The 15,445-nt window shown below is 37.1% G+C and overlaps 1 pseudogene; it reads left to right on the top strand.

The window, feature by feature from the left end:
- Positions 1–15,445, top strand: part of LOC109063861 — a 127,756-nt pseudogene that overhangs the window by 33,200 nt on the left and 79,111 nt on the right.

The raw sequence follows: 15,445 nt of genomic DNA, 5'->3' as shown, positions 1-15,445 counted from the left end.
AAAATTTCCCCTGGGTTTCCCTGAAATTAACCAAGAATAGCAGTTAGCTCTATTGTTGACTAAAAAAAAAATGCTAGACTTGTTTTGCTGGAACCCACATATACTGCACCGTGAGACTGATCAAGAAATTTCATATTCTTCTTTGTCATATTCTTGAATGCTATGAGGATTTTCAGGTCACATGCAAAGTTTTAAACATGTCATGAATCAAAGATTGTTTCATCGGCTAATGGCATCACTTTTATCTCAGTCACATAATCAATAAGTCGAGCAAAGTGTTGTGTCTCCATGGTTATGTGTTCTCCTCTGTCCTCTAGCTTGACTCAGAGCATGAAGCGCTGCGAGCACGTCTGCGAACGCCCAACGAGAAGGTCATGTACACCCTCGTGTCTGTCCCCGATGGCAATGACATCTCCTCCATATTTGAGCTGGATCCCACCACCCTCAGAGGAGGAGACTCCCTCGTACCCAGGTACACACTGGACCATTTTTGCTCCATACCAATAAAGTCACCCAAGGTGTAACCATCTCTGAATCCGGTACAGATTTAAATGTTACAGTTCAAAACTGTATATGTATTTAATTGATGTAGTGAGTGATACTATACAAACCTACCTGAACAGACGTAATGTCCTTTGTAGAAGAAATATGATGAATTATGAATTAATGAATCTTGCATGAGCCATGGATTTTAAACAGGGGGGTAACACAATTGACAAAAATATGAATTCAGTGTGTATATATATATATATATATATATATATATATATAAATATATATATATATATATATATATATATATATACATATACAGATATATACAGATAAGCAACAAACCAAACAACCAGTGGATTAATTATAATTTGCTTGAAGAAAATGTCGGCAGTCTATTATAATTATTTGTACTGACTATTTACTATGATATTTTTCAGGGCATTTAAGCATGTTTCATACCCAAATTCTCATCACCTTAATGCAAAAAAATAGTGCTTTTATTATTTAGTAATGATATATTTTAATATCTTTTATTAATTAATAAGGATGCTTATGTAATGTTTTGACTGACTGACTGACTGGTTGATTGTTTTAAATAAAATGTTTACAGTTAAACATTGCTGTGATGTTTAATTTTAAAGTAAATATTATTATAATCATCATTGAGAATAATTAGAATTGCATAAAAAAACAAAACTTTATAGTCCAGTATAACACAATTTGCAGAGACATTGATGTAAATAATGTAAAAATGCAAAAAAAGGGATCTTTTTATGCAAAAATTAGTCTTTTTAGAAGAAAGTTTGACCTGTAAACACAGCAATTTACCCCATTAGAGGACATACAATTGTATATGATTTATTGGTGCATGCAGAGACTGTGCTGGCAGGTCAGGGTTAATCAGACTTTGAGTTGGAGTGGCAGGTTTGCTGCTGTCAGTTTGAGCTCTGAGTAATGTGAGATTCCTGTTTATAATAAGTTCAGACCGTACGCATGAGATTCATGCCTCTTTCTCTGATTCCCTCACTTTCTGTTGACATGATCAGACATGAACATGATCAGACTTAAGATTTTGCCCCTGACTGTGGACATGAAAGCCCATCCAAAATACACACAGCAGTTGGTTTTGTTTTCAGGCCTGCAGGATATTTGAATTAAGCAGTAAACGACCCTAAATGAACCTAATGAGAAAACAGACTAGTGTGTCTGATTCTTGCAGCTATGGATATAAGTCACAGGAAATATGTAATTTTGCACACACACATTTTCCTGGTTCTGATGATGCCTTGGATCTCTTGAGGTCTGGCGACTCTGTTTGTTTGTTTTTAACTCTTGACTCAGTGAATCATGTGTGTTGGAACAAGAGAGAATGCCAAACTTGGAAAAATGCACACGTCTACTCACACACCCGTCAGACTCTTTGTCCTCATTCCACAAAACCCAAACGCTTCCAGGGTGGAGTGTGCACGTGTCACATTGTGTGTGTGTGTGTGTGTGTGTGTGTTTAAATCATTCAGATACCTGCAAATTCTGATTTTTCTTTCTGAAAATAGCCAGGAAAGTCCCACCAGGGTGCGGAGGCAGGAAATCAGGGTGACCGTGCACTTTGCCAGCTTGATATCTTTCCATGTTGTTGAAACATGTTGCTAAAACAGAAGCCAGATTTTGCGTAACCATCCACCCCCAGATTCTCTTATTTATATAAGCAATCACTTGGAAAGTGGTTTTTATGAAGTAATCTTCCTTACAGCTCAGAATCAGGACATAGTGGGGGAAATTCAGTTTTGAGGTTTAATGAGTGAATCACGTGAAGATGTCCAGATTATAGTTAACTGCAGTATGTAATTGTGTGTATATGTTTGTGTGTGGGGTGTCCGCATGAAATTAAATGTACAAAACTGATTTAATATACATAGAAAGAATATTAAATGCAAGCAAAGTGTCTGCTTTAATGTTTCAGATAACTTTTGAGTTAATTATGTTCCTTCGTCATTCAGCTTGTTAAAAAAAGAAAGAAAAAAGAAAATTGTACTGACCCTAAATTTTTAGACTTGACCTCATGTTTTAGAGGTGACACTCTCTCTCACACATGCACCAAAGAAAAAAAAAAGGCCAAATCATGTCCTGGGTGGAGTATTTCTTTACGTCAGTATTGTTCTTTGTACCATTATTAAAAAATGTTTTAATTGCTTCCTCTCATGCAGTTTGTCACAATCATCCACTGAGTATAAACTTGACTCTCGTTGTCTCTCTCTCTCTCTCTCTCTCTCTCTCTCTCTCTCTCTCTTTTTAAATATATATTTCTGATGATGCCATAGTGTTTTACACATGCAGCTCAGTTTAGAAGCATTGCCTGTTTAGACCAGTGCAGCATTTAAAATATTATGTTAACAATCTTGTGAAAAACATATTGGATTGCAGTGTGAACACCGTGGAATGCAGTGTGAACATCGCCTTAGTGTACAAGAGTAATGTGAACAGGTGCATTGTGCTTTTGGCGATTTAGTAAAGCAAGAGTGAATTAACAATCTGGCCTGACAGGTATTGAACTTGCTCGTAGGGTGTGTTTATACACCACACACACTTACACACTAAGAACAATAGAGGCTTTGATAGCCATAAGGTCTGTGTGTGTGTGTGTGTGTGTGTGTGTGTGTGTGTGTAACTGCCGTAGATTCCCGCAAGCACTGTTGGAGTCAGCGGCATGAACTGAGGAAAGTTCATTTTAAGATTGAGCAATACAACCAGAACAACTTGCTCTGCGAATACACAAGCATTAACGCTAATTACTTAAACTTACTATGTCAGAAGCACCTGAACATATCTGATACAATTGCAAAAGAGCTCAATTACATCTGACTTAATAAATGTTATGTTCCATAACTTAGAGCTGCGGCGTCTGGTTAGTGAGTTTGTGGCACAGATGTTTCTTTGACATCCTCAATAGAGCCACTGTTTAGACTTTAATGTTGGATTCAACACCACAAGAGTTTACAGGGGTCACAATGACCTGAAGGCTCCATATACAGTGCTGCTTGAAAGTTTATACTGTATGAAAGTAAATACTGTATGTCCCAAAAGAGTCCTGAAAGTTGACAAAGAGAATCCAATCAAAAAAATGAGAGAAATATATATGTTGTCATCTATTTATTCTGGAAAATGATCCAATATTAAATAACTGTGAGCGGCAAAAGTATGTGAATCTCTAGGATTAGCTGTTAATTTGAAGATGAAGTTAGAGTCCATCTGTTCATTGGTGTTTTCAATCAGTGGGATGACTATCAGGTGTCAGTGCCTGCCCTGGTTTATTTAAATAACTGGGATCTTTAAAAATCTGATCATGTTTGTGAAAGTGAATCATGGCGTGAGCAAAGGAGATCTCTGAGGAAAAAGAGTTGTTGTTGCTCATCTGGCTGGAAAAGTTTACAAAGCCATCTCTAAAGAGTGCGGACTCCACAATCCACAGTCAGAAATTCAAGACCACTGTTACCCTCCACAGGAGTGGTTGACCAACAAAGATCACTATAAATGCAAGACGTGTAATAGTCTGTGAGGTTGCAAAGGACCCTAACTAAAGGCTTTTCTCAAATTTGCTAATGTTAAAGTTCATGATTCCACCATCAGGAGAACAATGAACAACCGTGGTGTGCATGGCAGAGTTGCAAGGAGAAAGCCACTGCTCTCCAAAAAGAACATTGCTGCCCATCTGGAGTTTGCTGAAGATCATGTGGACAAGCCAGAAGACTATTGGAGAAATGTTTTGTGGACAGATGAGACCAAAATAGAAATTTTTGGTTTAAATGAGTAGCATTATGTTTGGAGAAAAGAAAAAAACTGCACCTTATCTCATCTGTGAAACATGGTGGTGGTAGTTTCATGGTTTGGGCTTGGTGGTGTTAGTTTTGTGCAGGATAGCTTACCAGCATTAATGGAACAATGAATTCTGAATTATACAGTATCTGTCAGGACATTTGTCTGAGAACTGAATCTCAAGAGAAAGTGAGTCATGCAGCAAGACAACAACCCCAAGCACACAAGTCGTTCTACCAAAAATGGTTAAAGAAGAACAAATGTAATGTTTTGCAATGACGGAATCAAAGTCCGGACCTTAATCTAATTGAAATGTTGTGGAAGGACTTGAAGCAAGCAGTTCATAGGAAGAAACCCACCAACATCAACTACAAGCCGTTTAGCTGCAGTTATTGCTGCAAAAGGGGGCAACACCAGATACTGATTGTACATTTTGATAACTCAGTGTGCGTTATTGTTATTGAGTCTTTTACCAATTGTTTCATCCTCAGGAACTCCTATGTGAGACTGAGGCACTTGTGCACCAATACATGGGTCCACAGCACCAACAACCCCATCGACAAAGAGGAGGAGAAGCCAGTTATGTTACGGGTGGGTTTTAAGTAATTCACCAAAACCACTTCTCATGCAATTTATATTGTCTGAATTATTGTTTTAGCAGCTGTTGAAATAATAATAATAATAATCATTATTATTATTTATATTATTATTATTTAAATTATACATTTGTTTAAATTATATTATTAAATTATTATTTTAATAAATATAATTATTGTTTTAAATATACTGTAATTACTGTAATATTAGTAACTGTTAAATATTGTAAAAATATCCACCTTATTTTTCAACATAGAAGTAAGCAATTTTCTGTGAATGTGTGAGACTTATATAACAATGAAATAGCGAGACAAATAACAATGTGCAGTAAACTGTAAAACTGTTTGCACTACAAACCAGTGTGTTCATCAGTTAAGATAATACATTAAAATAATATAGTAACACACACCGGTTTGCAATATCAAGCAGCAGAAGGAGCTGTTTTGTACAGCTAATAATAGCTGGAAGCAGATGACACCGGAAGCCAGACATATACAATTTACAAATGACCGCACACACTCTTACTGGAAAAAAAAGGTGGATATTATTAAATTATAAGTCTGTGTAAAATAGGAAGTTATAGAGTGTAAAAAATATTTTTTAAATAATAAAAAATATTATTTAAAACATTATTTTAAATAAATATAATTAATATGCCATGGTGAAATAATTTGTAGTCTATTTAAAATGTAAAAGATATAGAATGTATTATAATAGATGTCATCTTCAACATAACATTGTTCATGTTATCTTGTTATCTTCGTATTAGTGTTGCACTAAATTGCAGTTTGTTTTCTCCTTCAGATTGGCACATCACCTATCAAAGAAGATAAAGAGGCCTTCGCCATTGTGCCAGTTCCTCCTGCGGAGGTGAGGGACCTAGACTTTGCCAATGATGCCAGTAAAGTGTTGGCATCCATCGCTGGCAAGCTGGAGAAGGGCACAATCACCCAGAATGAAAGAAGGTATGACACTTGAGAGTAATGCTCGGAAAGTGCTTCAGTCTTTTAGTGACCCCTGACTAAATGCTTTTGCTTTGGCCTCGTTTAATGAATGTAGAACATTTCCCACCAAGGATTTTGTCCTTGAGTAGGGCCTGTTAAGAGTTTAACCTGGCATTACAATCAACATGACATTCTTTTCTCTGTGCATTCTGTAGGTTTGTCACTAAGCTTCTCGAGGACCTTGTGTTTTTTGTGGTGGACATTCCAAACAATGGGCAGGATGTTTTGGAGATCATGGTCAATAAACCCGACCGTGAACGGCAGAAACTCATGAGAGAGCAGAATATCTTGAAACAAGTAGGATTTTCTTCAATACCTCACACTTCACCACTTGTAGTGTCTAAAAGACACGTCCTTCACATTAAAAACACATTTAGAAGAGGCAAATGTGCAATGATTAGTCTAAAAGTAATAAACCTTGAGTAGACAGTGAAAAATATTGTTTGCATATGCGATCCGTTGGAAATACTAAAATTATTCTAGATACCTTATTATCGGAATTGTTCTTATTTTCCATCAAACAGTTAAAATTTTTACACTGAGGGCAACAAATCAGCAGGGTTGAATGGAAATGCAAATTCATTCTTGGACAGCAGGTGGTGCTTTTGGGCAAGCAGAAATACAACGGTTACCAAGGTTACCTTTTGCTAATAAACACTATTTATACTGAGATAACATGAAAAAATGTCATCCAAACCTGAAGAAAGCCAGTTCCCTTTCATTCATAATGTTTTGCCCTTTAAACCAGTAAATACGCTCACACCTTGCTCGTTTTCTTAGCAGAATGATTTTTGGTTCCATAGACCATAACTGGATGGAATACAGTTTTAAAAATGAAGGTTCCAAAAGGGTTTTTTTTTTCACAGAAGAACCATTTTTGGTTCTACAAAGAACTTTCCAGCAAAAAGTTCTTAAAATATTTTTTTTTTCTTAAAAGTGTTATTAATATTTAAATAATCTGAAGAATCTTTTTCTACTATACTGAACCTTCTGTGCAATGGAAAGCTTCCAACATGGTGACTGTTCTTCATGGAACCATAGATACCAAGAGTGTAGATACACTAGATGTAGTATTCATTCCAGTCTCCTTACTTTCTCCATCAACAGATCTTCAAGCTGCTTCAGGCCCCATTCACAGACAGCGGTGATGGGCCCATGTTGCGTCTGGAGGAGCTGAGCGACCAGAGACATGCACCCTTCAGGCACATCTGCAGGCTGTGCTACCGTGTGCTGCGACATTCACAGCAGGACTACAGGAAGAACCAGGTGGGTCTTCAGGAACACAAGCCAACATCGGAGCATCTCTGCTTCAACTTTCAACCTCATAGCACTCATAAAATGATTAATATTATACAATATTTAATGAGCATTTCATAATTGTTTTTTCTCTTAAAAAAAAAAATCATATTGTGAAAATGCAGAACCCAAAGTTTGTATGTGTTCTCTAAAGCCATGCTGATATGATTCAATTCAGCTTGCCTTCATTTTGATTCTCTCAGCTATATTCATAAACTTCAAGATGATATCTGTGTCTGCAGGCATGAGTGTGACTTCCTGTGGTTTCCAACATTACAGATGTCTAATGAATATTTTTTAACTCTTGAAATCATTCTAAATACTGTGTAGTACCATCTAAACTCAAAACTTTAACTTTTCAAAAACGTTTCAAAATTCTGGATCATATCTATGATAATGTATTGACCAATATGATTAATTAAATATATTTAATAATTTTTTAGCATGGTTTATTAATTTGTTCATTTATTTGCAGCGGAAGTGCCCTCTCTCTCTCTCTCTCTCTCTCTCTCTCTCTCTCTCTCTCTCTCTCTCATACACACACATACGCACATACATATGCACTCACAAAGTCCCTACCAGAGCAAAAACTTCTCATTGAATGCAGAAAGACAGTCTTTATGGATAATAAATTTACTTTTTGAATCAAATCATATGGGATGTTTAACAAAAGTCATTTGCATTCTTCATATGGTGAAAGTGAATTAGAATCAAAGCTTAAGTGTCATACCAACCATAAATCCGGTCATTCATAGAGATGTTGCAAATCTTCAGAGGCCACTGGCTGAAAATATAGCCACAAAATGCTTGTTTATTCAATCATTTACTCAGTAAATATGTATGTATGTACAAACCCGATTCCTGTGTAGTTGGGACACTGTACAAATTGTGAATAAAAGCAGAATGCAATGATGTGGAAGTTTCAAATTTCAATATTTTATTCAGAATACAACATAGATGACATATCAAATGTTTAAACTGAGAAAATGTATCATTTTAAGGGAAAAATAAGTTGATTTTAAATTTCATGGCATCAACACATCTCAAAAAAAGTTGGGACAAGGCCATGTTTACCACTGTGCGGCATCCCCTCTTCTTTTTAGAGCAGTCTGCAAACGTCTGGGGACTGAGGAGACAAGTTGCTCAAGTTTAGGAATAGGAATGTTGTCCCATTCTTGTCTAATACAGGCTTCTAGTTGCTCAACTGTCTTAGGTCTTCTTTGCCGCATCTTCCTCTTTATGATGCGCCAAATGTTTTCTATGGGTGAAAGATCTGGATGCAGGCTGGCCATTTCAGTACCCGGATCCTTCTTCTACGCGGACATGATGTTGTAATTGATGTGGTTTGTGGTCTGGCATCGCCATGTTGGAAAATGCAAGGTCTTCCCTGAAAGAGACGACGTCTGGATGGGAGCATATGTTGTTCTAGAACTTGGATATACCTTTCAGCATTGATTGTGCCTTTCCAGATGTGTAAGCTGCCCATGCCACACACACTCATGCAACCCCATACCATCAGAGATGCAGGCTTCTGAACTGAGCGCTGATAACAACTTGGGTTGTCCTTGTTCTCTTTAGTCCGGGTGACATGGCATCCCAGTTTTCCAAAAAGAACTTCAAATTTTGATTCGTCTGACCACAGAACAGTTTTCCACTTTGCCACAGTCCATTTTAAATGAGCCTTGGCCCAGAGAAAACGCCTGCGCTTCTGGATCATGTTTAGACATGGCTTTTTTTTTTACCTATAGAGTTTTAGCCGGCAACACATATGGCACGGTGGATTGTGTTCACTGACAATGTTTTCTGGAAGTATTCCTGAGCCCATGTTGTGATTTCCATTACAGTAGCATTCCTGTATGTGATGCAGTGCCGTCTAAGGGCCCGAAGATCACGGGCATCCAGTATGGTTTTCCGGCCTTGACCCTTACGCACAGAGATTGTTCCAGATTCTCTGAATCTTTGGATGATATTATGCACTTTAGATGATGATAACTTCAAACTCTTTGCAATTTTTCTATAAAAAAACTCCTTTCTGATATTGCTCCACTATTTTTCGCCGCAGCATTGGGGGAATTGGTGATCCTCTGCCCATCTTGACTTCTGAGAGACACTGCCACTCTGAGAGGCTCTTTTTATACCCAAACATGTTGACCTAATAAGTAGCAAATTGGTCCTCCAGCTGTTCCTTATATGTACATTTAACTTTTCTGGCCTCTTATTGCTACCTGTCCCAACTTTTTTGGAATGTGTAGCTCTCATGAAATCCAAAATGAGCCAATATTTGGCATGACATTTCAAATATTTCTCACTTTCAACATTTGATATATTATCTATATTCTATTGTGAATAAAATATAAGTTTATGAGATTTGTAAATTATTCCAGTCCTTTTTTACTCAAAACTTGTACAGTGTCCCAACTTTTTTGGAATCGGGTTTGTATGTATTTATTTATTTATTTTCTGTCTTTAAAAAGAGATTAGATATAAATAAATTGTGATTTATTATACTAATATACTAATTACTTGATTGCAGTTTTAGTATTATTGATATACTATTATACTTTTTGTTAATATTTTGAATTTTATTTTTAGTGATTATATTTGGACTTTTTTATGGTTGTCTATGTAGTATTTATTAGGTTTTAGTTAGTCAATTTAAAATAAACAATGAGGAACTTTTAACTTTTTATTTCAGTTAATGTTAATTTATTTATATAAGTATTTTTTTGTTCGTTTTTGATTTAAGTTTTAGTTAACGATAATAAACCTAACTGACAGAATATTTTTGTATCATTAAGCTGACACTTCTATCCAAAGCCAACAGTACATATGCCTTGATCAGGGGCTTGATGTTTTTTCCAGGCCAGTCATGGTATTTTTTTAATTATTCATTTGGGGTTGTTTTTTATTGGAAAGTCGTAGTATATGTGTTCATCTTCGGAACACAATTTAAGATATTTTGGATGAAAACCTGGAGTCTTGAGACTGTCCCATAGACTGCCAAGTAAATAACAGTGTCCATAAGGTCCATAAAAGGTACGAAAGTCCACAAAATACTCCATTTTATTTCAAATCAAAGCTAAATACACTTAGAAACAGTGCATCCTTGTGGCGCGGATGATACAGAAGAGCATACACAAGCATACGGTGATGTGGAGAGACACAGAGGAGACAGTTGACAAAGGAATTATTGAAAAAAGTAATTATTTTTGTTTTCTTCGCTTACAAAAAGTGTTCCTGTCGCTTCATATAACCCAGATTGCACGTCTGATGGCAGATGGAGTATTCTGTGGACGACTTCCGTACCTTTTATGGACCTTGACACTGTTATTTATTTATGGGACAGTCACAGGCCTCCCGGTTTTCATCCAAAATATCTTGAATTGTGTTCTGAAGACGAACGGAGCTTTTACGGGTTTGGAACGACATGGGGCTAAGTGATTAATGACAAAATTTTCATTTCAGGGTGGAGTATGCCCTTAATGACATGCCTTGAGGGGTTTTTGAACCTATAATTTGCCAAAAGACTATACCATCCCTACAAATTGTTTATGGATTCATCCTTTATCCTCATGTAAATGTGTTTGTTTGTTATGTTTATTAGTATTATTTTTTTTTTCCAAAACTGGCTCTATAAGATAATGGGTGGCAGGTCTGACGAATTAAAGAACAGAATGAGTCACTTTGTCTCTTTGTGCCCCTTGTCCAGGAATACATTGCCAAGCAGTTCCGCTTCATGCAGAAACAGATCGGCTACGATGTGTTGGCCGAAGATACAATAACGGCCCTCCTCCACAACAACCGCAAACTCTTAGAGAAGCACATCACGGCGGCAGAAATTGACACTTTTGTCAGCCTTGTGAGGAAAAACCGTGAACCAAGGTGGGAGAGAGTGTACTGCAAAGACAAAAGCGCTTTTCCAAAAGTTTGAGAGCAATATCAAAACTTTGTTGCTCACTGTATATAAGTGCCAAGAAAAGAGAGATAGAAGTCTGACATGTTTCCATGTGCTGTTTATGTTTAGGTTTTTTGGACTACCTGTCCGATCTGTGTGTGTCCATGAACAAGTCCATCCCAGTGACTCAGGAGCTGATCTGTAACGCGGTGCTGAATCCCACCAATGCTGACATCCTTATAGAGACCAAGTGAGACATTTTTGAAAACCACAAACAAAACAAAAGAGCATAAAACAGAATGTGACTCACACTACTGCTCATTAAATATGGGTTCAGTAGCAATATTGCTTTATGTTGTTAATTATGAGATGCTAAGATTAATTTTAAAGGTGCTGTTTTTGACTCTAATAAAGCATATAAATACTATAATATGTTTGCAGATATTTAAGAAACATGCTAAGTTAACATACTTGTTTATCTGAAAAACAGTGCTACAGTCAGTTATTCTCCTTTGAAAATGTCCATTCTGGACCAGAATGTCTGTCTTTGTTTTGGTTTGTGAAACCCGCCCACTGCCAGTTTACCCAATTGTATTTCGGTACCCCAGGTTGCCAGTTGTCAAAAAACATACCGTATTTCATTTAATTAATCGTCAAGTGCACTTGTTCCTGTTGGTGTCGTCAATCTGGCAACTTGCATGTGCGTCAAGTCTGAAGAGGAGGGGCCGGTTGAAAAAAAACCCCCTCTCTAATATTTTGAATTTGGACTGCAATACCTTGTTCAACCACTCGGTGTCAATCCTACATACAGCACCTTTAATTATTTCATTATTATTTTTATTTAATATAATGTTAACATGAACAACCTTTCAAAAGTTTGTGGCCGTTAAGATTATCAGGTTAAATTGAGCTTATCAGGCTCCATTTAATTTGATCTGAAATACAGTAAAAACAGTTATATTTAAAAATAATATTACAATTTAAAATAATTGTTTTCTATTTGAATGTTTTAAAATGTAATTTATTCCTGTGATGCAAAGCTGAATTTTCAGCATCATTACTCCAGTCTTCAGTGTCACATGATCCTTCAGAAATCATTCTAATATACTGATTTGCTGCTCAATAAACATTTAGCATTATCAATGATAAAAACAATTGTTTAATATTTTTGTAGAAAGTTAAAAGAGAAAATAGCATTTATTTGAAAAAGAATATCTTGTAACATTATAAATGTCTTTACTGTCACTTTTTATCAATTTAATGCATATGAATATTGATTTCTATTAAAGTATTCATTCATTTCTTTCTTTCTTTCTTTACTGAACCCAAACTTTTGAACACTAGTAATTAATATTAATAAATATTATTTGTTTTAAGTAGCACATTTGAAAAGTAAAAGGAATGCTCTGAAATGCGAGTGACCTGCTTTAAGTAAATTAAAGGCAGTGATGGGCATTATCTGTCTCTGTCTGTATGGCTAAAAGCATGTAATTGGGTTCACATGATAAAAATATGTTTTCAAAGAAGAAAAACATCTTGAAAATCAGCACTGACACATTGTAGATGTACAAAATGTTCCTAATTATTTTTGCCTGTTTGTCATGCTAGGATATAATGAGTTGTTTGTTGCTGGTTCCATTTGAAGTCTTTATTTGTCTGTCTGGTCCCAGGCTGGTGTTGTCTCGGTTTGAGGTCGAGTCTGGAGAGGGTCCTGTGGAGTCAGAGGAGGATGAGGAGGAGGTGTGGTTGTTTTGGAAGAACAGTGGTAAGGTGATCAAGAGTAAGAGCGTCAGAGAGCTGGCACAAGATGCTAAAGAAGGCCAGAAAGAGGACCTGGAGGTCATTAGCTACTACAGGTCAGCCAACAGGAAATAAGCCAAGGGTCAAAGTTTATCAGGGCAAAACCCAAAAGCTGACATCACTCTCAGTAACATGGTCTCCTGGTTCTTTTTCTTTCTCAGATACCAGCTGAACCTGTTTGCACGGATGTGTTTGGACCGCCAGTACTTGGCCATTGAGAAGATATCAGGCCAGCTGGATGTGGACCTGATCCTGCGCTGCATGTCGGATGAAGACCTGCCCTATGACCTCCGTGCCTCTTTCTGCCGACTGATGCTTCACATGCATGTAGACCGTGACCCGCAGGAACAGGTCATGCCTGTGAAATACGCCAGGCTGTGGTCTGAGATCCCATCCAAAATCGCCATTGATGAGTATGTTGAAGCGTTTTTTTTTTTTTTAAGAGGTCATCGGATTGCAATTTTCCACAAGTTGATATGATTCTTTAGGTCTTAGTGAAAAGTCTATAACAAAATTTCTCAATGGTAGTGTAAAACAACACCGTCTTTACCTTGCCAAAAACAGCTCTTTTCAGAGCAAGCTGTTTTCTTGCATGCCGCTTTAAATGCAAATAAGCTCTGCTCGCCCGCCCCTCTCTTCCGAGCCGCTCTCTGAGAGACTGTAAATTTTAACCGCATTCATTGTGAAACTTGCTAACTAGCACGTTATTAGGAAAGGTGATTTGAAAAAATTCATAAAAAAAAACCTTACACTCACTTCTTCTGTAGGTGAAGCTGGATCACGAATGATTCGCGTGAAGATAAATGCATTTAGGTAGATCCGGGGCGCATTCCCTTCAGAAACAAATGTAATCCACTGTGTCTTCAGCGGCTCAGATGTCAGGATTAAATGACGACTGCTATGTTCATTATTACATCAACAACAGAACACACCTCAATTGCTTAGGAGTCATTCTTCTCTACATCTGCTCCGGTGGTGAATCAGTGGCGGACTGATTACAGTCACTCAGGGCGGTGCTGAAACGCTACTGTCAATCAAACTATTGTGGGAAGGGCCTGTCTGTGTGAAGTCACACAGATAGGCATCTGAGATCGGCTTGATTTGAGAAAGGGGAAATGATTTAACGAGATTATTAAAAAAACACTGGGTGGATTTTTATCATTATAGGGTGGTTGTGTACACAAACACCCCAACACACATTTCAGTTCAAACAGCTTGTAAAAGTGAATGTCGCATCCGATGACCCCTTTAAACTGTGTTTTTTAATTGTTCTTCCATTTGTAGGTTTCTGAAGTATTTCTGAAGTCTATGTTGTATTTTGGTTTTAGTTATGATAACGATGGCACCAGTAGAGATGAGATAAAAGAGCGTTTTGCGCTCACTATGGATTTTGTGGAGAACTACCTCAGAGATGTGGTCTGTCAAAATATTCCTTTCTCTGATAAAGAGAAAAACAAACTCACTTTTGAGGTAAGTCTTCCATCCAACATGTGCAAGAGTGACAGATGTGGGTTGTTTTGGAAGTGACTAACTCTACTGTTTCTTTTTTGTTTCTAAGTTGTGAATTTGGCGAGAAACCTTATTTACTTTGGCTTTTACAACTTCAGTGACTTGTTGCGTTTGACTAAGATCTTGTTGGCAATTTTGGACTGTGTTCATGTCAGCACCATCTATCCAGTCAACAAAATGGAAAAAGGAGATGAGTCCAAAAGTAAAGAACTGCTCCTTGATCTTTTTTCTCATATTATAACAGTTTGAGTCTCTAGAAGCTCAACATCGTTTGTTGGTCCTGTGAAGGATATTGAAACAGTCATTAATACTTGCATAAGTAGATGTGATTCATTAGATAATTTTTAAAAAATTGTTGGTTTTGTTTCTCACAGGTAGCAATGTAATGAAATCCATCCATGGCGTTGGGGAGTTGATGACGCAGGTGGTCCTAAGAGGGGGCGGATTCTTACCCACAACCCCCACAACACCCCCAGATGGTGATGTGGTGAAGACCCAGACAGAACCAGAGAAGGAAGACATTCTGGTGATGGACACCAAACTGAAGATCATAGAGATCCTACAGGTGATTAAAAACCCATCATTTAAGAAAAAAACATGAAATGAGAAAAATTAATTCACTTAAATCTTATCTTATCTTATCATCTTATCTGAGGAACCATAATGTCAACCAAACAGTCATTTAGCTTCAAAATGTTTCATGCAAGTAAAAACAGGATTCATATCTGGTAAATCACTTAACCTTGTTTTTTTTGTTGTTGTTCAGTTTATTCTGAATGTACGACTGGACTACAGGATCTCCTGCTTGCTCTGCATCTTCAAACGTGAGTTTGACGAGAGCAACACACAAACGGATGCAGTGCCAGCTGCAAATGCAGACGGGCCCAACAGTATCCCAGGTATGCAGTGTGTCCCGCTCACTATCACCCGTGAGTCATTCTACAGATTATGTGAGTGCTTCTGTGTGTTTCACAGCTTTGGACTTTGAGAACATTGAAGAACAAGCAGAAGGAATATTTGGGGGAAGGTAAGGATTCAT

This window comes from Cyprinus carpio, chromosome A11, assembly GCF_018340385.1.
Source record: "Cyprinus carpio isolate SPL01 chromosome A11, ASM1834038v1, whole genome shotgun sequence".
Lineage (NCBI taxonomy): Eukaryota > Metazoa > Chordata > Actinopteri > Cypriniformes > Cyprinidae > Cyprinus > Cyprinus carpio.
Note: the sequence above shows the minus strand (reverse complement) of the source record. Positions and strands in the feature narration are given on the sequence as shown.